This window comes from Schistocerca gregaria, chromosome 1, assembly GCF_023897955.1.
Source record: "Schistocerca gregaria isolate iqSchGreg1 chromosome 1, iqSchGreg1.2, whole genome shotgun sequence".
NCBI lineage: Eukaryota > Metazoa > Arthropoda > Insecta > Orthoptera > Acrididae > Schistocerca > Schistocerca gregaria.
This window is the reverse complement of record NC_064920.1, coordinates 1,199,188,323-1,199,215,393: the sequence shown is the minus strand read 5'-3', so window position 1 is coordinate 1,199,215,393 and position 27,071 is coordinate 1,199,188,323. Positions and strand designations below refer to the sequence as shown.

Genomic DNA, 27,071 nt, shown 5'->3' with positions numbered 1-27,071 from the left:
TTCCCGCGCGCAAACCACTGGGCCACACCAAACAACGGAGTGGCAGTGCTCAATTCTTGTAGTACTGTACAGGGGAACGCAGGCTGGCTGCGTTGTGAAACGGTGCTGCGTAGGTCATATTTTGGAAGGTTTCCAATATCAGGCTTCACATAATTGCTTTCCATTTTTACTTGAAAGTTGTAAACACTTTTCGACAGTTACTAACTAACCCATTTGTGGGAAAAAGTACACAAAGCCACTAGTAGAGTCAGTTCACACTTATGTAATATGCGTAAGCAGGGCCGATGACTTGATATTTAATGATCTTTAAACTCTTATATGCATAAAGATAACAAGTATTTTGAGAGAATATTGACCGAAAACTTTTCGTTTTGGATGAAATCAGTCACAGTATTAACCTAAGCTAACCATATTTCTAACGAAAGAAAACAGTCTTGTGCTGTCACCGCCCGACACCACACTTGCTACGTGGTAGCCTTTAAATCGGCCGCGGTCCGGTGGTATACGTCGGACCCGCGTGTCGTTACTATCAGTGGAGGAGGAGGAGATTATTGTTTAACGTCCCGTCGACAACGAGGTCATTAGAGACGGAGCGCAAGCTCGGGTGAGGGGAGGATGGGGGAGGAAATCGGCCGTGCCCTTTCAAAGGAACCTTCCCGGCATTTGCCTGAAGCGATTTAGGGAAATCACGGAAAACCTAAATTAGGATGGCCGGAGACGGGATGGAACCGTCGTCCTCCCCAATTCGAGTCCAGTGTGCTAACCACTGCGCCACCTCGCTCGGTCACTATCAGTGATTGCAGACCGAGGGCCGCCACACGGCATGTCTAGAGAGACTTCCCAGCACTCGCCCAGTTGTACAGCCGACTTTGCTAGCGATGGTTCTCTGACTTCTACGCTCTCATTTGCCGAGACGATAGTTAGCATAGCTTTCAGCTACGTTATTTGCTACGACCTAGCAAGGCGCCATTGTAAGGTGTCAGGCAAATCCAACACCTTCCATGAAAACCCTGACATGATAAGCAAATCCAGTAGTATGTCACATAGCTCCGAATAAATCGTGACATTAAATTAACCAAAGTAATACGTGTAACGAGTGAGCAAATGGAATACCACAGACTAACACAAGAATACCTAAATGCATGTCGTACCCTCCCACCGAGAGACCGACGCAGTTCCGAGGGGAGAAACGAGAACAGAAGCCGAGAGCAGAACCGCGTTAAGCTAGAAGGCCCTACGATAAGGGACGGACTGGACACCCACGTCGCAAGCTAACCACTAGGGCCCACCACCCGCACGTTTTAGCGTGAGACTTTTTCGCGTCTCAGGTACGTCAAGGACCACCCCCCAGCACATGTTAAAAGATAGAGCCCTCCAGAAGAACAGTATAGATCTTACGATAACGCTAAAAGGACAACACCAGCTGCAGGTTTTAGCGTGAGACTTTTTAGCGTCTCTGTTACTTTGCAAACTTTAAAAACATTGCCCCACCACGAAAAGTATAACGTTTCTCATTGGATAGACAGAATCTTTGTAGGCGGCGCTTAAGGGTAACATTGAGATCCTGATTGGTCAGATGTAAACACAGCCAGCTAGTTTTTTTAAACCAACTTCGGTAAATTGTAGTAAGGAGAAGTTAGCAGAGTTAGTTCCGAGACGGCGAGCTGGATGGCTGGTGCGCCGGCCGCTGTCGCCCTGACGCTGCCCAAACACCGACAAGGTAATGAACGCTCGCGAGTCCGCATTTTTGAGCGCATAAGGCTTCACTCAGAACTGCAGAAGACTAATCTGTTACACCCCTTTTTTGCGTAATACTAGTGTCGATCGTTAATTAAATCTCATGGTGTTCACATTTGCCACTTGAAGAACAGATCTGAAACTCGATGACTTTTCTTTTATATAGTTATTGAGAAGCCACATCAGCCACTGTATTTTACGACAAGTTAAATAAGTAATTAAAGATAATTGAGGGTCACTGTAGACCATTTTGATAGTAGTAGACCATTTTGATAGTTTTCTCTTTTGTGAAACTTAAATTAAACCGAGATTATAGATGTGACATGGCATAGGTAATCCTTCGATCGATTGTAGAACTTGGAAACCCATTCAGGGAATATTCGTTCACATTTTTCTTTGAACGCAGTTGGTTTTTACCATCCTGTATTAAAACATTTCCTTTTATGAATAGTGCAATTTATAAACGATGTTTTGTGAGTAGAATAAAATTTCCAATGGTAAACTTAATTGCTTTTTCGACGTTATTTTACCAGCTAACTAAAAATAGGAATGCCTTGAACCCTTTCCACTATATTTAGTTAATATTAAGATTCTTTTACAGGGAGTGCAGTGGAGCTAACGCTGAGATCATTTAGTATTTGGTTATATCATCGCTAGTCTCACTGAACTCTTCTGAATTCTACATATCATGTGTGGTCTGGCGTCTCCTTACTAACAACATGTCCCAGTTTCAAACTAGTCAATTCCCTAAAAAACACTCTCCGAGCGTCGTTGTGTGAAAGTGGTAGGGAGACACGATATAGAACAATCAGACACCACTATGAATGTTAAGACCATTATCAGTACTATTGGTATTGTAAACCATGTATCATAAAGAGCGACGTTCTCCATGAATGGATTAAAGTTAAGTATTCCACCAGCTACGTCCGTTTATCTCAATTCTAATTCCCTTGTCACGTTCGAGACCTCGCGCCAGCCTGCGTGAGCTGAGACGCGTGCATTTCGGCCTCCTGTAGTAACGGTGTTGTCTCTCCTGCCAACCACAACAATTCTATTATGAACTCACTTTCCAACTGGATGCGTGCTCTGGTGATTCTTCAGTAACACAATCACTAAATTCAAACCTAAACCTCTAAATATTTTTAAAATAACAAATTATAGGTGTAGCTAAACCACAGCTCACCGATCGACAGAGACAGGCCGAAATCCAAAACCTCTTGGTACAATTGTCGTAAAATAGGTGGGAGGACCGTTCGGTAACAAGTCTCAGAAGTTTACTGAATAAGATATTTCGATAAGGAACCGAACATGACGTCACTACGGAGACTAACCTACTGCACCAATCGATATTAACGATATAGAATAGGGTCCTTGGGCTTGGGACCTTACCGATTAGGCCCTAGATGACTGTAAAACTGTAGCACGGTCAGATGAGTCCCGGTTTCAGCTGGTAAGAGCTGATGATAGTTTTCTACCATGGCACACAGCTCACGAAGTCATAGACACAAGGTGCAAACAAAACACTCTGAAAGCCGGTGGTGGCACTACAGTGGCGTGGGCTGTGTTTACACTGAATGGACTGGGTCCTCTGGTACAACTGAACAGATCATTGACTTGAAATGGTTATGTTTGGCTGTTTGGAGATCATTTGCAGCCGTTCATGGACGGCATAATCTCAAACAATGATGGAATGTTATGGATGACAATGCGCTAAGTCACCAGACCACACTTGTTCGCGATTGGTTTGAAGAACTCTGGAGAATTCGAGTGAATGATTTCGCTACCCATTGAAGATTTATGGGATATAATCGAGAGGTCATTTCGTGCACAAAAACGTACACCTGTACGACTTTCGCAATTACGGATGGCTGTAGAGGTGGCAAGGCTTAGTATTTCTGCTGGGGACTTCCAGCAACTTGTTGAGTCCATGTCTACGCCGAGCAAAAGGAGGTTCGACACAGAATTACGAGGTATCCCATGACTTTTGACCCTTCAGTGTGTAGTAATTATATGTGAATTTTAATGCAGCAGTCTATCTTGTTTCTGTGTAAACACCATGACAGCAATGAAGGAAGACATAATATGCAATGACCGAAGCGCACAAAACACAGCACTGATTAGTGCAAAAACCGTCAGATGAAACAAGCATCCTCTTATTACAGTGTGTACAATCTGTTCCGTCAGTGTACAGTACAGCCCTCAATACTGGACTGTCATCTTATTTTTATTATTTTACATGTTTCGTTCCGTAGGACCAAATTGAGAAACAAATCTCCTAGGTCATGGAACGTGTCGGTACATGAAATTACAGCATGAAGGTAATAACAGATAAAATAAAATGTTTGTGAACCGAACAAAAGGAAAGCCATAAATTTATGTAAACGCAATCAACAACATAAAATAGAAATCAGCTTAATGTTTCAAGGAACTGCTAGATAGAATACGAGTGTGAATGTTTGTTGGCAGAACATGATATATACTCGTAGACGCATTTTCACATGAATGTTATTCATCATGAACAGTTTCTTGGTATTTTTCATATGTTCTACATATTTTATGATCTTAGCTGGGTCTTATATACGGTCTTCTAATTCGTTATGGACATTTATTTTATGTATATGACATAATACATGCCGCTCAACTCCACAAAGTAGCACTTTATATTTTGACACGACACAGAGGTCATATTCCTTCTCTTTACCTGTTTATGAGGTATTGTCTCCTTTGTACATTTGTCACCTTCTACAGTTATGTTGTCTTTATTTCCGGGTTGTGCAGACAATCTATGTCCAATTGTCACCTACTTGTTTCTCATTCTGTTTTTAATCTGAAATATTGCTTGATTGGTAAGTTGATAATACTATCGTTACTGTTCTACGCATGAAGGCCTGAAGATGGCTCACTGAAGAGCCAAAACTGGTTGCAGAAAAATAAACAAAATCATAAGGACGGTTGCAGGCGTTTTGTTTTCTCAGAATAGTAAACAGCCGTCGTCCCAAGACCTCCTGCCAAAACGATTGACACACAAAAAGAATAGAAAGAGTGAGCCATGAGAAAACTCTTCATTTTCGATTTGGAAGCGCGTAGATTATTGCTAAGATTTTTGAATTCTTGTGTCAGTTTATTGGAAATGGACGCAGCAGTATACTGCACACCTTTTTGTTGCACAAAGTACTATAGGTTTAACAAATATTGTATTGTATTGTATTGTATTGTATGTTAACCGAGGGCTTAGAAACGACGGAGAGGCTCCGTCCCCGCCGCAGCCGCGGTGCTCCACAACCCCACGACGACTACCGCAGTCCACTTCACCCCTCCGCCGCCCCACACCGAACCCAGGGTTATTGTGCGGTTCGGCCCCCAGTGGACCCTCACCCCCCCCCCCCCAAGGAACGTCTCACACTAGACGAGTGTAATGGTGGTGTAGGTGTACGTGAAGTACCTGTTTGCGCAGCAATCGCCGACATAGTGTAGCTGAGGCGGAATAAGTGGAACCAGCCCGCATTCGCCATGGCAGATGGAAAACCGCCTAAAAACCACTAACAGACTGGCCCGCTCACCGGACCTCGACACAAGTCCGCCAGGTGGATTCGTGCCGGGAACCAGGCGCTCCTTCCCTCCAGGAAAGCCGTGCGTCAGACCGCACGGCTAACCGGGCGGGCTTAACACATTTTGGCTCCACTTTGTGGAGTTCTTTTTCACATACGTACTGCCGTGATACTATATGTGGGTGACCTGGAAAGTCCCATATCTCGATCGCAATGACTGGCGGTGGAAGGTGTCATTGTTGGCAGCTCGTTCACTGAGGCTGCGGCAGCAACAGATGTCGCATTCGTCAAGCAGTAGTGATGTGTTTGGCTTTTCGGACGACAGAAGCCTTGTCAGTTTCCCTTGCTCTTTCGCAAGTAGTTTCAGACGTTGTGGCACGTAAAATAAACATGCTGCATTGAGACTCAACACAAACAAATACATCGCAGTTACATTACTGGCATGAAGCATCATTTGCAACTGAATGTGGTTACTACCCCTTGAGGCAGAAAAGCGATATGACAACATTCTATAGAAGAGAAGCCCACCTAATTTTCAACATCCTTCTTCGACACAGCGTCTCAAACGCTTCGGTTCTCTTCTTTTCCATTTTCACGAATCAATTCCGTACAAATCTGTCCCCCAAACGTACATTTTCAGATATTTCGTCTTCATATTAACCCCAATGTTTGACAATAGCAGACTTTTTCGGACAGGAATGTCCTCTTTGCATGTGGCAGTCTCCATTATATATCATTCCTGCTTCGTCTTGCGTAATTTTGTTTACTATTTATAAGAATTTTTCAATTTCGACTAGTTGTTAGTCATCAAATTTAATGCTCTGTCTCTACTTTCATTTCTCCTACTCCTGATTACTTTCGTCTTAGTTCGGCTTAGTCTTCGTTCCGTTCAAGAGATCGCTTAGCTCTTCTTTACTTTCATTGTGGACAGCAAAGTCATCCGCAGATATTATCACTGTTACCTTTTAAAACTAAATGTTAATCCCAGTGTTGAACCTTTCTTCTGTTTCAGTCATTGGTTTCTTCGATGCACAGATTGAACAATAAGGCAGAAAGACTGTTTCCGTCTTACAATCTTTTTAATTCCATCTTTAATTTTAGGTCTTCCATTCTTGTTATCCCTTCTCGATTCGTGTATGCATTGTGTAATACACGTCTTTCGTGCAGCGTACTCATGTTTTCTCGGAATTTCGAACGTCTTGCTCTATTCTACATTGTGAGCGTTTTTTAGGTCGACAAATCCTATGAAGGTTTTTTGTTTTTTAATGACCTTGCTTTCATTATCTAGTACAACTTCAAAAGTGCATCTCTAGCGACTTTACCTTTTCTAAAGCCAAATTGATCGTCGTCTAACAGATCATCAGTTTCCTTTTCCAATGTTCTGAATATTGTTTTTATCATTGATGAGATATCAAACTGATGACTCGGTAAAAAAGAACTTACTTGCTCTTGCTGTCTTCAAGATTGTGCCAATAATATCGGAAATTCTGATGGTAATCTTCCTACTTAATGAGTCTACAAATCAGTATGAATAATTCTTTCGCTGCGACTTTCGCTAATGATTTTATAAATACAAAAGGGACGTTATGTATACCTCGCGCCTTATCAGATCGATAGTCTTCGATAGCTCTGTTAAACTCAAATAATGGATCACCTAGGCCTTCCGTATCGACTCCCGTTTGTTGTTTCATCACGTCCTTAGACAGTTCTTCCACTGCTAGTGGAAGAATTATCCGTTTTTTTCTCTGCGTTTAACTGTGACGTTTACAATCTTGAGACCTTTGGATTTAATTTCACCTAATTTTGTTCTGACGTTTCTATCTTCCCTTCGACAAACAGTTCTTTTCTATTTGCTTCGCATTTTTCGCCTTAGATATCCTCCATTTTCTTATATTCCTCTTGAAACGTCCCCTTTGAAAAATAATACAAAACTGTGCTTAAACTGACATACAATATTTTTAGCGGAACGCAATCTGACTTTCAAAAATCCCTACAAAAAAAAGTGGCCCTGAGTAACATTAACCTATACCTTTTACAAATTCAACAGACACAATGCAAACTACCCACAGACTGCGCACAGCACAGCCAGTGATTTTCCATACAGAGCGCTACGTGGCGTTACCAATAAGAAAACCTAAACAGCCTGTATTATTCTCAACAGTTTTGAACTGTCTTCTTTCTTCGGTAAGTTTAAGAATTTCTTCAACGTGTTACCGAAGACCATCTAATTTATACATGAATAACAAGGTAACACCAGAAACTTCCAAACCCCTCAAAGTCTTGTTTATCACATAAAGATCCCTAAAAATACGATGCTGGCCGCATGAAATTAAAAATGATCACTTTGTACCACCGAGAACTGTGGGGGCTATATTAGACATACACTAAAGAGCCAAAAGAACTGGTACACCTGCCTAATATCGGGTAGGGACCCCTCGAGCACTCTGAAGTGCCGCAACACGACGTGACTTGGACTCGACTAATGTCTGAAGTAGTGCTGGAAGGGAACTGACACCGTGAATCCTCAGGGCTGTCCATAAATCAGATAGAGTACGAGGGGTGGAGATCTCTTCTGAACAGCACGTTGCAAGGCATCCCATACATGCTCAATACTTTTCCTGTCTGGGAAGTTTGGTGGCCAGCGGAAGTGTCTAAACTCAGAAGATTTCAAATGGTTCAAATTGCTCTGAGCACTATGGGACTTAACATCTAAGGTGATCAGTCCCCTAGAACCTAGAACTACTTAAACCTAACCAACCTAAGGACATCACGCACATCCATGCCCGAGGCAGGAGTCGTACCTGCGACCGTAGCGGTCGCGCGGTTCTAGACTGAAGCGCCTATAACCTCAGAAGAGTGTTCCTGGAGCCACTGTACAGCAATTCCGGACGTGTAGGGTGTCGCATTCTACTGCTGGAACTGTCCAAGTCCGTCGGAATGCACCATGGCCGAGCAGACAGGATGCTTATGCGCGTGTCAACTGTAAGACTCGTATCGGGGGTCCCATATCGCTCCAACTGCACACGTCCCAAACCATTACAGAGCCTCCACCAGCCTGAACAGTCCCCTGCTGACGTGCTTGGTCCATGGATTCATGAGGTTGTCTCCACACCCGTATATGTCCATCCGTTCTATACAATTTGTAACGAGACTCGGCCGACCAGCCAACATGCTTCCAGTCATCAACAGTGCAATGTCGGCGGTGACGAGCGCAGGCGAGGCGTAAAGCATTGTGTCGTGAAATCAAGGGTCCAGGAGTGGATCTTCGGCTCCGAAAACCCACATCAATGATGTTTCGTTGCAAGGTTCGCAAGTTGACACTTACTGACGTCCCATCATTGAAATCTGCAGCACTCTGCGGAAAGGTTGCACTTGTGTCACGTTGAACGATTCTCTTCAGTCTAAGTTGGTCCCATTCTTGCAGGATGGTTTTCCGGCCGCAGCGATCTCGGAGACTTGATGTTTTACCGGATTCCTGATATTCACGGTACACTCGTGAAATGCTGGTACGGGAAAATATCCATTTCATCGCTAACTCGGACATGCTGTGTTCCATTCCTCATGCCCGACTATAACACCACGTTCAAACTCACTTAAATCTTGATAACCTGCCATCTAGCAGCAATAACCGATCTAACAAATGCCCCAGGCAACTGGCTGTCTTCATCTACATCTACATCTACATGACTACTCTGCAATTCACATTTAAGTGCTTGGCAGAGGGTTCATCGAACCACAATCATACTATCTCTCTACTATTCCACTCCCGAACAGCGAGCGGGAAAAACGAACACCTAAACCTTTCTGTTCGAGCTCTGATTTCTCTTATTTTATTTTGATGATCATTCCTACCTATGTAGGTTGGGCTCAACAAAATATTTTCGCATTCGGAAGAGAAAGTTGGTGACTGAAATTTCGTAAAAAGGTCTCGCCGCAACGAAAAACGTCTATGCTGTAATGACTTCCATCCCAACTCGTGTATCATATCTGCCACACTCTCTCCCCTATAACGCGATAATACAAAACGAGCTGCCCTTCTTTGCACCCTCTCGATGTCCTCCGTCAATCCCACCTGGTAAGGATCCCACACCGCGCAGCAATATTCTAACAGAGGACGAACGAGTGTAGTGTAAGCTGTCTCTTTAGTGGACTTGTTGCATCTTCTAAGTGTCCTGCCAATGAAACGCAACCTTTGGCTCGCCTTCCCGACAATATTATCTATGTGGTCCATCCAACTGAAGTTGTTTGTAATTTTAACACCCAGGTACTTAGTTGAATTGACAGCCTTGAGAATTGTACTATTTATCGAGTAATCGAATTCCAACGGATTTCTTTTGGAACTCATGTGGATCATCTCACACTTTTCGTTATTTAGCGTCAACTGCCACCTGACACACCATACAGCAATCTTTTCTAAATCGCTTTGCAGCTGATACTGGTCTTCGGATGACCTTACTAGACGGTAAATTACAGCATCATCTGCGAACAACCTAAGAGAACTGCTCAGATTGTCACCCAGGTCATTTATATAGATCAGGAACAGTAGAGGACCCAGGACGCTTCCCTGGGGAACACCTGATATCACTTCAGTTTTACTCGATGATTTGCCGTCTATTACTACGAACTGCGACCTTCCTGACAGGAAATCACGAATCCAGTCGCACAACTGAGACGATACCCCATAGCTCCGCAGCTTGATTAGAAGTCGCTTGTGAGGAACGGTGTCAAAAGCTTTCCGGAAATCTAGAAATACGGAATCAACTTGAGATCCCCTGTCGATAGCGGCCATTACTTCGTGCGAATAAAGAGGCGTTGCCTACCGCAGCGCCGTATTCTGCCTGTTTACATATCTCTGTATTTGATTTCGTATGCTTCGTAATGGTACTTGAGTTACGTAACCATTACGGCAGCTCAGCTCAAACTCTAGATACCAGCAATATTGCACTGTGTTTCTGTGAAGTAGTTAACACATTTCTGAGACAACATTCAGATTTGACTTCATTAATGTAGAGGTACCTTGATACATCGATATGTATATGTTACAATGATATTATTCTCATCTCTATTCTTTCTTTTGTCACTATGATCTTTGACGTACTTGTAACTCTGATTTGTAGTCAGTTTATAAAATGTGAAGTTTAACAGTGAGGAAGATATTTTCAGTTATGTTTTATTTTGTACAGTGATGTTTTGTGAGTTACGTTATATTGCAACAAAAGTCATAAAAAAGAAGTGTAACTTAAATTTTGAGTGCTGATTACTTTTTTACATCACCATTGTGCTAACATTCAAAAATTTAATCTTCAAAAATGGTTTGTGAGACACATCTATAAAAGTTTTGAATATCGCAGAATAAAACCTAGGCATCTTTGCATCCGAGCTTGGATTCATCACTACCTAGATTTTCGACGATTGAGCCATGAGTTCACAACGAGACCAGCGTGGGGAACACGAAAATATGAGTGCCTAGTTTGTCCATTATTTCATGAAACGACTTTATTAACTGTGCTCTAATGACACCTGCCACATAACATAACTTTGTTGTTGCCCAAAAATGCAATATTTAGCAGCGTGAGCAACACTTCAAATCATAATTAATTTTTGACCTTTGTTGTGGCAGAGCTGTTAGAGCTTATACCAGTTGCTTTGGCTCTTCAGTGTACCCGTGATATTTGAGACGCTCAGCATAACATCTCATTTTCCATTCTGAAGAAATGGTTAGCATTTCTGCCTATCAAGGAAGAAGACCAGGGTTCGAGTCACAGCCACAGCACAAATTTTAACCCATTTCTTCTGCTTTAATCATTGCCGCAGATTCTGAATACGGTTCCATTCTGGAGTTGGAAGAACCCCGTAAAGTGGTGAACTGCAACCTACATTAACCTAATATATCGGTCTGGCTACCTCGTTTTATTGTGGTCAATAGTACCAGTCGGTATTGGAAGCGGACACTCAGTGAGTGTCCAGGTACGCCCCGCTGAGAGTCGTTGAAGCGGGGAGGCTCGTCGCTGAGCCGCTCTCACCACCTGAGAACAGTTGCTAACGTCTCATTGCCCCCCAGCGAGCCGCAGCGAGTGCGGCCTGCTGTGGCGCTGGCTTAGCAGAGATTGCAGCTCGCGAGAAGCAGCGGTCTCAACGACACACTCTGCATGCCCCGTGCTGCCTCTGCAAATCCTCAACCCCTAGAGGCGGCAGCTGCGAGAGCGTCAGGCTGTTCTGCGTTCTGCTGCGAATGCATGATGTATTTGCACCAGAAGTATCTACGCCGAGAATTAATTTATTGTTTCTTATTGAATGATTTTACACAGGGTACGCGAAGGAACTTGCCCCCCTTCTTGCAGCCGTGTACCGTAGGTCTCTAGAAAAGCGTAGCGTCCCAAAGGATTGGAAAAGGGCATAGGTCATCTCCGTTTTCAAGAAGAGACGTCAAACAGATGTGCAGACCTATATTTCGAACGTCGATCAGTTGTAGAATTTTGGAACAGGTATTATGTTAGAGTATAATCACTTTTCTAGAGAGTAGAACTCTACTCTGATGGAATCAACGTGGGTTTTGGGAAAGACGATCGTGTGAAACCCAGCTCGCGCTATTCCTCCACGAGACTCAGAGGGCCATAGACACGGGTTCCCAGGTAGATGCCGTGTTTCTTGACTTCCGCAAGGCGTTCGATACAGTTCCCCACAGTCGTTTAATGAACAAAGGAAGAGCATATGGACTATCAGACCAATTGTGTCATTGGATTGAAGAGTTCCTAGATAACAGAACGCAGCATGAGAGTTCCTAGATAACAGAACGCAGCATGAGAGTTCCTAGATAACAGAACGCAGTATGTCATTCTCAATGGAGAGAAGTCCTCCGAAGTAAGAGTGATTTCTGTTGTGCCGCAGGGCAGTGTCGTAGCACCGTTGCTATTCACAATATACATAAATGACCTTGTGGATGACATTGGAAGTTCACTGGGGCTTTTTGCGTATGATGCTGTGGTATATCGAGAGGTTGTAACAGTGGAGAATTGTACTGAAATGCAGGAGGATCTGCAACGAATTGACGCATGGTGCAGGGAATGGCAATTGAATCTCAATGTAGACACGTGTAATGTGCTTCGAATACATAGAAAGAGAGGTCTCTTATGATTTAGCTACAATATAGCAGTTCAGCAACTGGAAGCAGTAAATTCCATAAGTTATCTGGGAGTACGCATTAGGATCGATTTAAAATGGAATGACCATATAAAGGTTCATCGCCGGTAAGGCAGATGCCAGACTGAGATTAATTGGAAGAATCCTAAGGAAATGCAATCCGAAAACAAAGGAAGTAGGTTACAGCACACTTATTCGCCCACTGCTTGAATACTGCCTACCGGTGTTGGATCCGTACCAGATAGGGTTGATAGAAGAGACAGAGAAGATCCAGTGGAGAGCAGCGCGCTTCGTTACAGGATCATTTAGTAATCGCCAAAGCGTTTCGGAGATGATAGATAAACTCCAGTGGAAGACTCTGCAGGAGAGACGCTCAGTAGCTCGGTACGGCCTTTTGTTGAAGTTTCGAGAACATACCTTCACCGAGGAGTCAAGCATTATATTGCTCCCTCCTACGTATATCTCGCGAAGAGACCATGAGGATAAAATCAGAGAGATTAGAGCCCACACAGAGGCATACCGACAATCCTCCTTTCCACGAACAATACGAGACTGGAATAAAAGGGAGAACCGATAGAGTACTCAAGGTACCCTCCGCCACACACCGTCGGATGGCTTGCGGAGTATGGATGTAGATGTAGATGTAGATTTACCCTGGAACTAATAGAAATGCCAACCCTTTATTTACTTCTCCCTAGGCTTTCTGCATATTTTACATCATGTTCATTTGGTCAGATTTTATTGAAGGGCTTGGTTTTAATACGGGAGCAAACACTTACAAGTAAACCTATGGAAATGGTGGAAACATAGAAAAAATTGTAGGTAATGTTAGTTCTCGAAAGGTGGGATGACAACAGCAGCCTACAGGCAAACGGATATGAATCAACTGCACCGGCGGCAACGAACATCAGAAGAGGGTTGGGGCAAGGACAGAAACATGTACGTAATAGAAAGACAAGCAATGAATAGATTCGGAAAGAACGTGGCGTGACTGGCCAAGAAACGGAAGGAGAAAGAAGAAGTGAAACTGGATAATATGGACATATTTACATGACTAACAAAGAGGATATTTTCAGGGAAATGTTGTAACATTGTAAAAGGTAGGTGAGACAGGGGCGCAGTGCATTTACGTTGATTTCTTTCGAAATTTTTTAAACTTAGATTTATCGTGTGGTATCGATAGCTACGATGCCACTGGGTAGGTGAAAGTTGTTAAGTTCGCACTACGAGAGACAGCGACGACATCGCCCTCTAGCAGGCGCTGTCCAGATCTACGAACTCCCCTCCAACATCAGACCTTTTGATCAAGAGCACACGGCTGGGACAATTCGCTTCAGCTTCGCTTCATGAGACTTTGCTCTACTTACGACGCGTCTGAGGCTTCGCACCTACTTACAGAGTTATGTATGTCTCTTTATACATTCATGTACCAGTAAACCCCCTTTTATTTACTTGCAGTACCGGCATGTTTTGCCTCACTTTCTCCTACTCGCTTCCTTCATTCGGCCAACCTTTCAGTTTTCAGAAGCAGACCCATGCGCCTCATTCCAGTCGGCATGCAAAATATCGCGTTTAAAATTGTTTGTCCTTATAAAATGGTCACCAACGGATAACTTGGTACATATTCTTGTAACTCAATATTGCATTTAAGAGTGGAAAATAAATTTATATAGAGTCAAAATGAGACCCTAAATATGCCTCAGGTATGGGGCAGGTTTACGCACTCATGGGGGCACATTTACTTCTACATCTACATCCGTACTCCGCAAGCCACCTGACGGTGTGTGGCGGATATGTAATAGAACACAATAATGAGTAAAGAAAACACGCTACTAAATTTATTACAATATGTTTGTTTGGCAGTGAATTTTACTGGTAGTAAACAAATTTTTTGACGAAATTCCACATGACGTCATAATATGGCCTACATAGAATTCTCAGTGTTAATTAAGGCTTATTCACATTACTGCCGAGTTTCAATTTGTGTACATACACAAAAAGATTTTTCTTTTTGACTTAGTAAGACAATGGCCTTACTGCAGTGGTAACACCGATTCCCGTCAGATCACCGAATTTAAGCGCAGTAGGGCGTGGCCAGCACTTGCATGGGTGACCGTCCTGGTATGCGTAGCGCTGTTGACACTCGGTGAGACCTCAGCCCTTGTGGGACAAACTGAGTAGCTGCTTGACTGAGAAGTGGCGGCTTCGGGTACGACAGCTAAAAACGGCCGGGAGAGCGGTGTGCTGCTGATCACATGCCCCACCATATTCGGTTCCAGTGACGTCTATCGGCTGAGGATGACACGGCCGTCGGACGGTACCGTTGGGCTTTTAGAGGAGAGAGTTTTGGCAGTTGACCCATTCCTTATTTATTTTTGACTGGTTGTACCGCTTCAGTAAGTAAATATGAAGGCAGTTTTCACCGCTTCGTCAGACGGCGGAAGCGGTGAAAAGTGCCTTCGTATTCACTTAATGAAACGATATTCACAGCTTCATGAGACTGCGGAAGCGGTAGAACTGCCTTCGTATTCACTTACTGAAACGATACAACCAGTCAAAAAGAAATCAAGAATGGGTCAACTGCGGAAGGCTGTAAGAGATAGGAATACAAACTGAATGAGGCGTTCGTTGAGACAAGAGTGCTTGTTATCAGACAGTGTCAGAAGAGTAAGTGTGTGATAGGAGATGGAGAGGAAGGAGGAGACAGAAGATGATAGACGACGTAAAAAGCACTTCCTCTTCCGGCCACAAGTGGCCCATCGGGACCATCCAACCACCGTCACATCCTCAGCTGAGGATGCGGCTAGGACGAGCGTGTGGTCAGCACACCGCTCTCCCGGTCGTTACGATGTTTTCCTTTGATCGGAGCCGCCACTATTCGATCGAGTAGCTCCTCAATTGGCATCACGAGGATGAGTGCCCCCAGAAAAATGGCAACAGCGCAAGGCGGCCCGGATGGTCAGCCATCCATGTGCTGGCCACGCCCGACAACGTTTAACTTCGGTGATCTGACGGGAACCGGTGTATCCACTGTGGCAAGGTCGTTGCCAAACGACGTGAATGGAAGCTGAAATTAAGTGGACCTTAAGAGCATGGCAGAAGACAAGAGAGCATAGAGAGATACAATGTGAAGGTCTGCCTTTTGGCATAGCACTAATGATGACATCAGAAGTAGGCCTATATATATTTTTCTTTGTTCCTGCTTTTAGCAATTTCCCGACCTGATCAGTCCTTTCTCTCATTGAATTAATTCTTCCTGCTTGAGGTTCGTTAGCTTCAAATGGCATTCTTAGTACTTTCCACATCTTATTTTATTCTTTTTATTGCGTTACCAGTTGTTTTCTTAAAGCTTCCTTGACTGGCATATCACTTTGGATGACACTTCAAAATACTGCTTAAACGTGCCGCAAGACAGCTGCGTAAACGTGCCACATATAAATTAGTTTAGGTGCAACAAACCCCCCCCCCATGAACCATTCCCCCCCCCCCCATGAACAATCCCCCCCCCCGCCCCCCATGAACCATGGACCTTGCCGTTGGTGGGGATGCTTGCGTGCCTCAGCGATACAGATAGCCATACCGTAGGTACAACCACAATGGAGGGGTATCTGTTGAGAGGCCAGACAAACATGTGGTTCCTGAAGAGAGGCAGCAACCTTTCCAGTAGTTGCAAGGGCAAAAGTCTGGGTGATTCACTGATCTGGCCTTGTAACAATAACCAAAACGGCCTTGCTGTGCTGGTACTGCGAACAGCTGAAAGCAAGGGGAAACTACGACCGTAATTTTTACCGAGGGCAGGCAGGTTTACTGTATGATTAAATGATGATGGCGTCCGCTTGGGTAAAATATTCCGGAGGTAAAATAGTCCCCCGTTCGGATCTCCGGGCGGTGACTACTCAAGAGGACGTCGTTATCAGGAGAAAGAAAACTGGCGTTCTACGGATTGGAGCGTGGAATGTCAGATCCCTTAATCGGGCAGGTAGGTTAGAAAATTTAAAAAGGGAAATGGACAGGTTAAAGTTAGATATAGTGGGAATTAGTGAAGTTCGGTGGCAGGAGGAACAAGACTTCTGGTCAGCTGACTACAGGGTTATAAACACAAAATCAAATAGGGGTAATGCAGGAGTAGGTTTAATAATGAAGAGAAAAATAGGAATGCAGGTAAGCTACTACAAACAGCGTAGTGAACGCATTATTGTGGCCAAGATAGATACGAAGCCCACACCTACTACAGTAGTACAAGTTTACATGCCAACTAGTTCTGCAGATGACAAAGAAATTGAAGAAATGTATGATGAAATAAAAGAAATTATTCAGATAGTGAAGGGAGACGAAAATTTAATAGTCATGGGTGACTGGAATTAGAGTGCAGAAAAAGGGATAGAAGGAAACGTAGTAGGTGGATATGGACTGGGGCTAAGAAATGAAAGAGGAAGCCGCCTGGTAGAATTTTGCACAGAGTATAACTTAATCATAGCTAACACTTGGTTTAAGAACCATGAAAGAAGGCTGTATACACGGAAGAACCCTGGAGATACAAAAAGTTATCATATGGATTATATAATGGTAAGACAGAGATTTAGGAACCTGGTTTTAAATTGTAAGACATTTCCAGGGATAGATGTAGACTCTGACCACAATCTATTGGCTATGACCTACAGAAAAATTAAAGAGACCTTTGGAGATAAGAGAACCGCTTGTATGAACATAAAGAGCTCAGATGGAAACCCAGTTCTAAGCAAAGAAGTGAAAGCAGAAAGGTAGAAGGAGTATATAGAGGGTCTATACAAGGGCGATGTATTTGAGGACAATATTATGGAAATGGAAGAGGATGTAGATGAATCTGGAATGGGAGATACGATACTGCGTGAAAAGTTTGACAGAGCACTGAAAGACCTGAGTCGAAACAAGGCCCCCGGAGTAGGCAACATTCCATTGGAACTACTGACGGCCTTGGGAGAGCCAGTCCTGACAAAACTCTACCATCTGGTGAGCAAGATGTATGAAACAAGCGAAATACCCTCAGACTTCAAGAAGAATATAATAATTCCAATCCCAAAGAAAGTAGGTGTTGACAGATGTGAAAATTACCGAACAATCACTTTAATAAGCCACAGCTGTAAAATACTAACACGAATTCTTTACTGACGAATGGAAAAACTAGTAGAAGCCGACCACAGGGAAGATCAGTTTGGATTCCGTAGAAATACTGGAACACGTGAGGCAATACTGACCTTACGACTTATCTTAGAAGAAAGATTAAGAAAAGGCAAACCTACTGTTCTCGCATTTGTAGACTTAGAGAAGCTTTTGACAATGTTGACTGGAATACTCTCTTTCAGAATTTAAAGGTAGCAGAGGTAAAATACAGGGAGCGAAAGGCTATTTACAATTTGTACAGAAACCAGATGGCAGTTATAAGAGTCGAGGGACATGAAAGGGAAGCAGTGGTTGGGAAGGGAGTGAGACAGGTTTGTAGTCTCTCCCCGATGTTATTCAATCTGTATATTGAGTAAGCAGTGAGGGAAACAAACGAAAAATTCGGAGTAGGTATTAAAATCCATGGAGAAGAAATAAAAACTTTGAGGTTCGCCGATGACAATGTAATTCTGTCAGAGGCAGCAAAGGACTTGGAAGAGCAGTTGAATGGAATGTACAGTGTCTTGAAAGGAGGATATAAGATGAACATCAACAAAAGCAAAACAAGGATAATGGATTGTAGTCAAATTAAGTCGTGTGATGCTGAGGGAATTAGATTAGGAAATGACACACTTAAAGTAGTAAAGGAGTTTTGCTATTTGGGGAGCAAAATAACTGATGATGGTCGAAGTAGAGAGGATATTGACTGGCAATGGCAAGGAAAGCGTTTCTGAAGAAACGAAATTTGTTAACATCGAGTATACATTTAAGTGCCAGGAAGTCGTTTCTGAAAATATTTGTATGGAGTGTAGCCATGTATGGAAGTTCAACATGGACGATAAATAGTTTGGGCAGAAAGAGACCGGAAGCTTTCGAAATGTGGTGCTACAGAAGAATGCTGAATATTAGATGGGTAGATCACATAACTAATGAAGAAATGTTGAATAGGATTGGGGAGAAGAGACGTTTGTGGCACAACTTGACCAGAAGAAGAGATCGGTTGGTAGGACATTTTCTGAGGCATCAAGGGATCACCAATTTAGTATTGGAGGGCGGTGGATGTTAAAAATCGTAGAGGGAGACCAAGAGAGGAATACACTAAGCACATTCAGAAGGATGTAGGTTGCAGTAGGTACTGGGAGATGAAACTTGCACAGGATAGAGTAGCGAGGAGAGCTGCATCAAACCAGTCTCAGGACTGAAGACCACAACAACAACTACAGAAAATCAAGCTTTCAAACGATTCGAATATAGCATGTAAAGTAGAGGATGTATCAAAAAGAATCACCCGATTTCGCTCATCTATATTTCTGAAACTAATAAATATATACAATGACTTTTGTCTTTTTGAGTGGCCTTGCGGTTCTAGGCGCTACAGTCTGGAACCGAGCGACCGCTACGGTAGCAGGTTCGAATCCTGCCTCGGGCATGGCTGTGTTGATGTCCTGATGTTAGTTAGGTTTAATTGGTTCTAAGTTCTAGGCGACTGACGACCTCAGACGTTAAGTCGCATAGTGCTCAGAGCCATTTTTCTTTTGATGAACGAGAAACTCAAAACGTTCGTTTTCATACCTTTTCGTAGGTGTTCAGTACGTTCCCTTGAGATTCAAGGCATATGTCAATGCGGTATTCAGATTGTTACCAAACTTTAGCAAGCATCTCTTGTGTTACAGCTTCCACAGCTGCTGTTATGCGATGACTCAGTTCATGCATTGTTGTTGGTAACGGAGGCACATAAACAGTCTTTTATAAACCCCCACAGTAAATAATCACATACAGTCAGGTCCGGTTATCCTGGAGGCCAGTAACCTAAGACTGAATCATTTGGTCTAGTGTGACCGATCCATCGCTCAGTAACCTTCTGATTTAAAAATTCCCGCACTTCCTGATGCCAGTGTGGTGGTACCCCATCCTGTCGGGAAATGAAGTCGTTAGAATCAAACTTTGGGAAAAGAAAGTTTTCAAACATATTGAGATATATGCTTCCTGTAGCAGGAACTATGGCGGAAGGATTCGACGTCTGTGTGAGACACTCGGGGACGGCCCGGCTATTTGCCTTTACACAAACAACCTGTTTACCGGACTTGTTCATGCCATCATCTAATGCTCTGTGCTGTAGGAGGCTCCACAGCATACCTAGTATAAAAGTCACGCTGAACAGTTATTACTGACCAGCGCTGCGCAAATTGTAAAACACAAAACGCTTTCTGTTGTCCCGACACCATGTTTGCTAGAACTGAAGTGGGCGCACACTACTGCTACCTAGGGGGAACCACGTAAAACTTGAGGGTTTGCTCTTTTCAACAGTACGTTGTTCACGCACATTCCTCACATAACAAAATAAAATGTTGAAATGTGTGTAAAATCTTATGGGACTTAACTGCTAAGGTCATCAGTTCCTAAGCTTACACACTGTTGTAAGTTTGTCATCAGTCTACTGACTGGTTTGATGCGGCCCGCCACGAATTCCTTTCCTGTGCTAACCTCTTCATCTCAGAGTAGCACTTGCAACCTACGTCCTCAATTATTTGCTTGACGTATTCCAATCTCTGTCTTCCTCTACAGTTTTTGACCTCTTCAGCTCCCTCTAGTACCTTGGAAGTCATTCCCTCATGTCTTAGCAGATGTCCTATCATCCTGTCCCTTCTCCTTATCAGTGTTTTCCACATATTCCTTTCCTCTACGATTCTGCGTAGAACCTCGTCATTCCTTACCTTATCAGTCCACCTAATTTTCAACTTTCCTCTATAGCACCACATCTCAAATGCTTCGATTCTCTTTTGTTCCGGTTTTCCCACAGTCCATGTTTCACTACCATACAATGCTGTACTCCAGACGTACATCCTCAGAAATTTCTTCCTCAAATTAAGGCCGATATTTGATAAGTAATTACTTTCACATAGACTCTGTAGTATCTCAAAAGCATGACATCCGACCTAGATATCTACAGAAGAATGGTGTAAGGAATAAAAAGGCATCTGGCAGGGCAGAAACTATTTGCAGCCAACTTACACACTACTTAACCTAAATTACCCTAAGGACAAACAGACACACCCATGCCCGAGGGAGGACTCGAACCTCCGCCGGAACCAGCCGCACATCAACGACTTGAGCGTCCTAGACCGCTCGGCTAATCCCGCGCATCCATAACATAACAGCTGTGAGTTTTATATTCAGATGATTCTTTTTGATACACGCTGTAGAATAATCTCCTATAAGCAAACATGTATTTACCTAGTTCCTTTCTAAAATACTATGAGCTTCTAATTTTGAATAACAAAATTCACTCACCTTGAACAAAAACAGTGATATGTTCTTCAGTCTAAGACATTCGCACAGCTGTTGCAGTGAACTCTGTGAGAGTCTGCAGTATAAGGCACTAAACTTCCATTGTTAAAGTTAAAGCAAGTATGGTTCCCGAGGGAAGTGCTGTGCCCAAACGTGTCCCGAGAGTAAGTAAATGTGCCGCGATCTTGCTTACTGTTCCAGCTTTCCGCTAATTGAGTTGTGCGCAGAGTGTTATGTAGCTTGCTGCTGTGACGAGCAGGATCAACATAGATGGAGTTTGCGAATACTTGTGTTATATGGAGGATCCCGTCTGCGCAGCCAGCTAAGTGAGATAGACAATCAGTGCTCCAAACCTACAACTACAGTATGCGATTACTGAGAAGTGCGTGGCACGGGGTTTCGTTTATTGAACGTTTTTTGGATTTCACCACGTTCCTATAATCGATATTGTCTAAGGTGAATGGGTGCCTCTACTCTTCTTATTCGCACGACCTCCGCTAAAAAGAGAGCCAAGTTGACTGCAAGTAGTTTCTGCCCTGCCAGGTGCCTTTTTATTTCTTACACCATTCTTCTGTGGATATCTAGGTCGGGTGTCATGCTTTTGAGGTTCTACAGAGTCTATGTGAAAGAAATTACTTACCTTCCTGCGGTAATTTATCTTCGGTTTCTTTGAAACAATAGGTACTCAGTGACTGGAGATAAGCGCTCGTCATTCTCGTTTATAAGAACAAAAGTACTTAGTTATAGGTCCATATCACTGCTGTCAATCTGTTGTAGAATTACACACACCAAAAAAGGTTTTGCGTCACACCGGTTTCCAGAACTCCTGAAGATAAACTTTGAATGTGGATATTGTATCACATATACAGTCCCTTTGACTGTTTAGATATGTCACTAAACCCGCCCAGAGATATAAGAAACCATGCATGAGCAGCGCCCATTAGACGGAGGAGGTCCGACAGCCGATCAGTTCCAGTCATTCCACCAGGAAGGAGGTACACGGCTCCTGTTGTCTGTAGTTCAACCAAGCCTAGACGGTCAATACCGCGGTTCGATCGCGTCCGCATTGTTACTTTGTGCCAAGGAGGGCTCTCAACAAGAGGAGTGTTTAGGCGTCTCGGAGTGAACCAAAGCGATGTTGCTCGGAGATGGAAGAGATACAGAGTGACAGGAACTGTCAATGACATGCCTCGCTCAGGCCGCCCAAGGGCTACTACTGCAGTGGATGACCGCTACCTACGGATTTTGGCTCGGAGAAACACTGACAGCGACGTCACCATGTTGAATAATGCTTTTCGTGCAGCCACAGGACGTCGTGTTGCGAGTAAAAGTGAGCACAATAAGCTGCATGATGCGCAACTGCACTCCTGAAGTCGATGACGAGGTCCATCTCTGCAACCACAACACAATGCAGCGCGGTGCAGATGGGCCCAACAACATGTCGAGTGGACCGCTCAGGACTGGCACCACGTTCTCTTCATCGATGAGTGGCGCATATGGCCTCGACCAGACAATCGTTAGAGTCTTGTTTAGAGGTAACCAGGTTGTATGGTTATTATCAACTTAAGTGGTCTGACATTTAAATTATAGAGTGTGAGGTGGGTATAACACATTAATCTCACTCAGCGATCATCGCTCATTTATGTTTTGAAAGTGAATGACTTTAGAACTTGATTACGTAGAAAATTAGCAAACAAGAAAGGATTTGAAATTTTGTCTCTCTTCTAGAGTCGCGACGAAAGGTAACGTAAACTGAGTAATTACACGGATAAACATAGGAAAAATATACATTTGGATTCTGAACGAATTCTTTTAGTATTAGAATCTTCCATATGCAAAACATAATACGGTTGTCCTTTTTTTTAATAAGCTGTCGATAGCTGTCTGTGTGCGGAATAAGTATAACGCTTGTGTCGTCACCATACAGAACTTTCTGTGTGTTACACGGCAGATCATTTAAACGTACCACTAGACTTAAGAAGTCATGTAACTCAATTTCTCACTTATCATTTATGTACCTCTAGATGAAAGAAATGCCAGGTAATAATTTTCTCCGAATTTACTTGTATAAACATTGAGGCAGGAAATCTGACACTGTAAATGATAAGTCGTTATTACGTTTACGCCGAGACAAAATCTCTCAAATGTACTCTTTAATGTACGTTTTTCATGTATTTTGATTCCTTCGTTTACTTTGTACAGCCATAATTGTTTCCCCTCATTCTAGGCTAAAAAGAGACCTCATTTTGCAGGAATCCTTCCTTATTGCATGATTGGCTGTCGTATTTCCTAAAATTTTTGTACATAAATACGAAGTCTGTGTTCCTGATGAGTCGAGCAAGCTCAAATATGCACAGGTAGCGCTGGAATAGAAAGTAGCACCGGTACTTTCCTTTAACTGTTGTAGGAAAATATGCCAATCTACAGTTCTGAGCATCACTTAGTAGCTCATGTTTACCACTTACAAGATAATAAAAACAAATTTTTGCGAAGTAGCGTATATGTTGAACATCGAGAGAGATCTTGTTATTACCGAATTACTGATGAAATGTAGATGTGTAATCTAGGGGCCACTGGTATAAGCTGTAATATTTCTGAAACCGGATTGGCGATAATCTGTCTCATTGATGATTCGTGTATCAAATGAAGTTATCCGCAGGTTACATACATCAGTAAACACTCATTCATCATGTTACGTTCGTTAATTTTGAGCTATGCGAATGAATTAAATTCTAATCTGACGAAACCCCTTTCGTCTCCTACGCGAAGCACGTAGTTACAGAGGGGGTGCGTTGGAACTTCACCCCCCGGTTAGCGACCGGCCAACACCAGGAGCCGCTGTTTACCCACGGGAGGCAAACACGGGTTTTCCAATTTCCGGATGTGTTTGCTAAGTGACAGAACGCTGGTACCAAATCGCCTTTCTCGGTGTCGTTCGAGTACTGTTTGTTATTCGTTTCTGCTGTATTGACAAATAAATGTTTATAAAGTGAACATATCGCTTCTGTTTTGCACAGTGTTTGACAAGGATATCGAACGAATCCTCAGCCGGAATATTTTAGATTATTGTGAAGTGCCCTGCAGATCGTTTCACCGATAAACTGCATTTCACAGACAGACGTCGAAACCTTACTTAGCTTCCGACCTCCTCTACAGCACTACTTGTTTTTGTTTTAAATTGATTTGTAAATATATATTAGATGTAAAGTGCATATTTGATTTTCCTTTTCTACTCATCGTGAAACAGCATGCTCTACTAACTGGACACGTGATAAAAGGCACCTAATGTCCAGCGTTAGAAGTCGCTTGTTTCAGTGATGGAAACTTGACCGCCATCTCCACAGGGCAGGCGGCAGATTCCTCGCAGCCTGTTCGTTTGGCTCAACATCGATGATTATTTTCCTATGGTTGGCATCTACATCTATATCCATAGACTGCAGACCATCTTGAGGTGCATGGCAGAAGGTACGTCCCACTGTATCAGTCGTTAGGTTTTCTTCCTGTTCCAGTAACGTATGGAGCGTGGGAAGAATGATAGTTTGACTGTCTCTGTGAGTGCAGAGACAGTCCTTTTATGAACGACAGGTAGGGGGTTGTAGTATATCTCTAGAGTAATCATTTAAAGACGGTTCTTCAAACTTTGTTAATAGACTTTCTCGGGATAGTTTACGTCTGTCGTCAAGAGTACCATTTCAGTTCCTTCAGTATCTCTGTGATAATCTCTCCTGGATTAACCAAACCTGTGACCATTCATGCTGCCCTTCTCTTTATACGTTCAGTATCCCCTGTGAGGATCGTCATCAAACAACGTGATGCAAAGGAGTGAGGAAATTGAAAAACCGATTTCCTACTGATGGCACTCGTAAACCCAGTATAAATAAATGTAACAACTTCAAAAATAATCATCGACTTTTTAAGAGATTCTAAACTGTACGTTTATCAGCTACTTTCCCAGCCATATATACGAATACAACTTCGTTTTTACAGCTAGATCTACTGTAATGTAACATTCATTTCGCAGTTAGTCAGGACTTACTTCATTTTCCGCAAACAACGTCTTCGGTTCTACGACGAATTTCCTAACGAAGTCTCAATTATCGTTGATTTGACGCTGCAAATATCTGTGTAATGAAAGCTTTTGGATCTTGTCATTGCCGAGCGCAAGAGTGACATGAATTTCATCTTGATATCTGTTGGCAACGGTCCATACTATTTTCTTGAGATTTAAACTTAACACCATAGTACAGGTGTCTTCAGTAACGGTGTTTGGTAGATCTCGCCGAATCTCCAACGTGGTTATAAAAAATATATGTGTCATCAGCATATCTGAAGTTATTGATGGAGCTTCATAATTTGATAATTTTCATCAAGAGCTTGTCGGTAATTTATAATAGCACTTCGTTTCCAGTTCCAGTACAGACATCTAATCAGTTAGATGCTACAACCATCCAGTCACAGTTCACCTAAGATATGCATCAGTTTTTCATGCTGAATAGTATCAAAAGCATTTTCATAATCGATTACACACAGCATGTAGACACCTTTGAATCAATACCTGACGTCGGCGAAACACTTCCAGAGTCCGGAACCACTTCTGAATCCAAACTGAGCGTTTCCCTCCTTAGATTTACCGTATTTTCTCACACGCAGCATCTTAAGGAATAATTTGAGGGGGTGACTCATTAAACAGGTCATTCTGTAGTCATTACAACATTTTTGCATTGGCCTTTATGCGAGAGTGGTACATATGATATGATCCCACTTTGATAGATACTGGTAACGATACCAAATCCGTCCTTGAATAGCTTTAGTACTTCACTGTCCCTTTCGTCAGGACTTGAACCTTCTCGCTCTTTGATATTTCTCTCATACGCTCGACTTCTGTTCTCCTGATATCCATTACATCGCTCTCCTAGATACCATGATTAACACTTCTGTTGCCCCTGATGTTATTTGCACTGTATTCTTTCCACTCACACATTTTTTCCGTACGTAGGGGGATCTTATTGCCTTTTGTTAGTAAGGATTCACTTCCTCTGCTTTTGTAAATCACAGGTGCTTGCTCACTTTCTTGTACAGGTTGAACAATTCATGCTTTGCGTTTAGTTTCTCTATTTCTCTACATGACTTTGAAATACGTTGATATGTTACATTCGTAGTTCCTTCCATATTACTATAATAATTAGTGTCGTAGGCAGCGAAGAAGAGGGCCCCGGATTCGATTGTTGGGTCGGAGACTTTCTTCGCTCGGGGACGGGGTGTTTGTGTTGTCCTTATCACTGGACGTTATCTTCATCACAAAGACATGCAAGTTTCCGATGTGGCTCAAATAGAGAGACTTGCACCAGGTGGCCGAATAGCCCTGAAGGGAGTCTCTTGCCCAATAATATCATACGATCATTTCGTTTCATTTAACTTTCTGCAATTCTCTGTACGACGTTAGGTTCTTGTCTTTGAAGAATCTTCTGCGATCAGTCAGTAGCAGAATTTCACGTGTTATCCAAGGCTTTCTTTTCTTACTCGACGTGTCCTTTGCTTTAGCTTGGCTCACATCATTCACTACGGACCTGACTTGCTCCCAGGCGTCTTCGATGTTATTCACATATATGTTGGACTGGATGTATCCTCGAACTATCAGTCTAATAAGTCACAGCTGCAAAATACTAACCTTAATTCTTTACAGACGCCGGCCGGTGTGGCCGAGCGGTTCTAGGCGCTACGGTCGCAGGTTCGAATCCTGCCTCGGGCATGGATGTGTGGGATGTTCTTAGGTTAGTTAGGTTTAAGTTGTTCTACGTTCTAGGGGACTGATGACCTTACAAGTTAAGTCCCATAGCGCTTAGAGCCATTTGAACCATTTTTACAGACGAATGGAAAAACTGTTAGAAGCCGACCTCGGGGAAGATCAGTTTGGATTTCGTAGAAATATTGGAACAGGAGAGCCAACACCGTGTTACTAGAGGAGGCCGAAAGGCACGAGTTTTAGCTTACGCAGGCTGGCGTGAGGTCTGGAACCGGACAAGGAAATTAGAATTGAGAAAAAAGGACGTAGCTGGTGGAATACTTAACTTTAATCCATTAATGATGAACGTCGCTCTTTACGGTACATAGTTCACAATATCAATAGTAACTGATAATGGTGTCTTGCTAGGTCGTAGCAAATGACGTAGCTGAAGGCTATGCTAAACTATCTTCTCGGCAGATGAGAACGTAAGTATG

At 43.0% G+C, this 27,071-nt stretch overlaps 1 pseudogene; it reads right to left on the bottom strand.

Moving 5' to 3' along the window:
- Nucleotides 1–15,356: 15,356 nt before the first annotated feature.
- LOC126291652 (5S ribosomal RNA) lies at nucleotides 15,357–15,474 on the bottom strand (annotated as a pseudogene).
- Nucleotides 15,475–27,071: the final 11,597 nt, after the last annotated feature.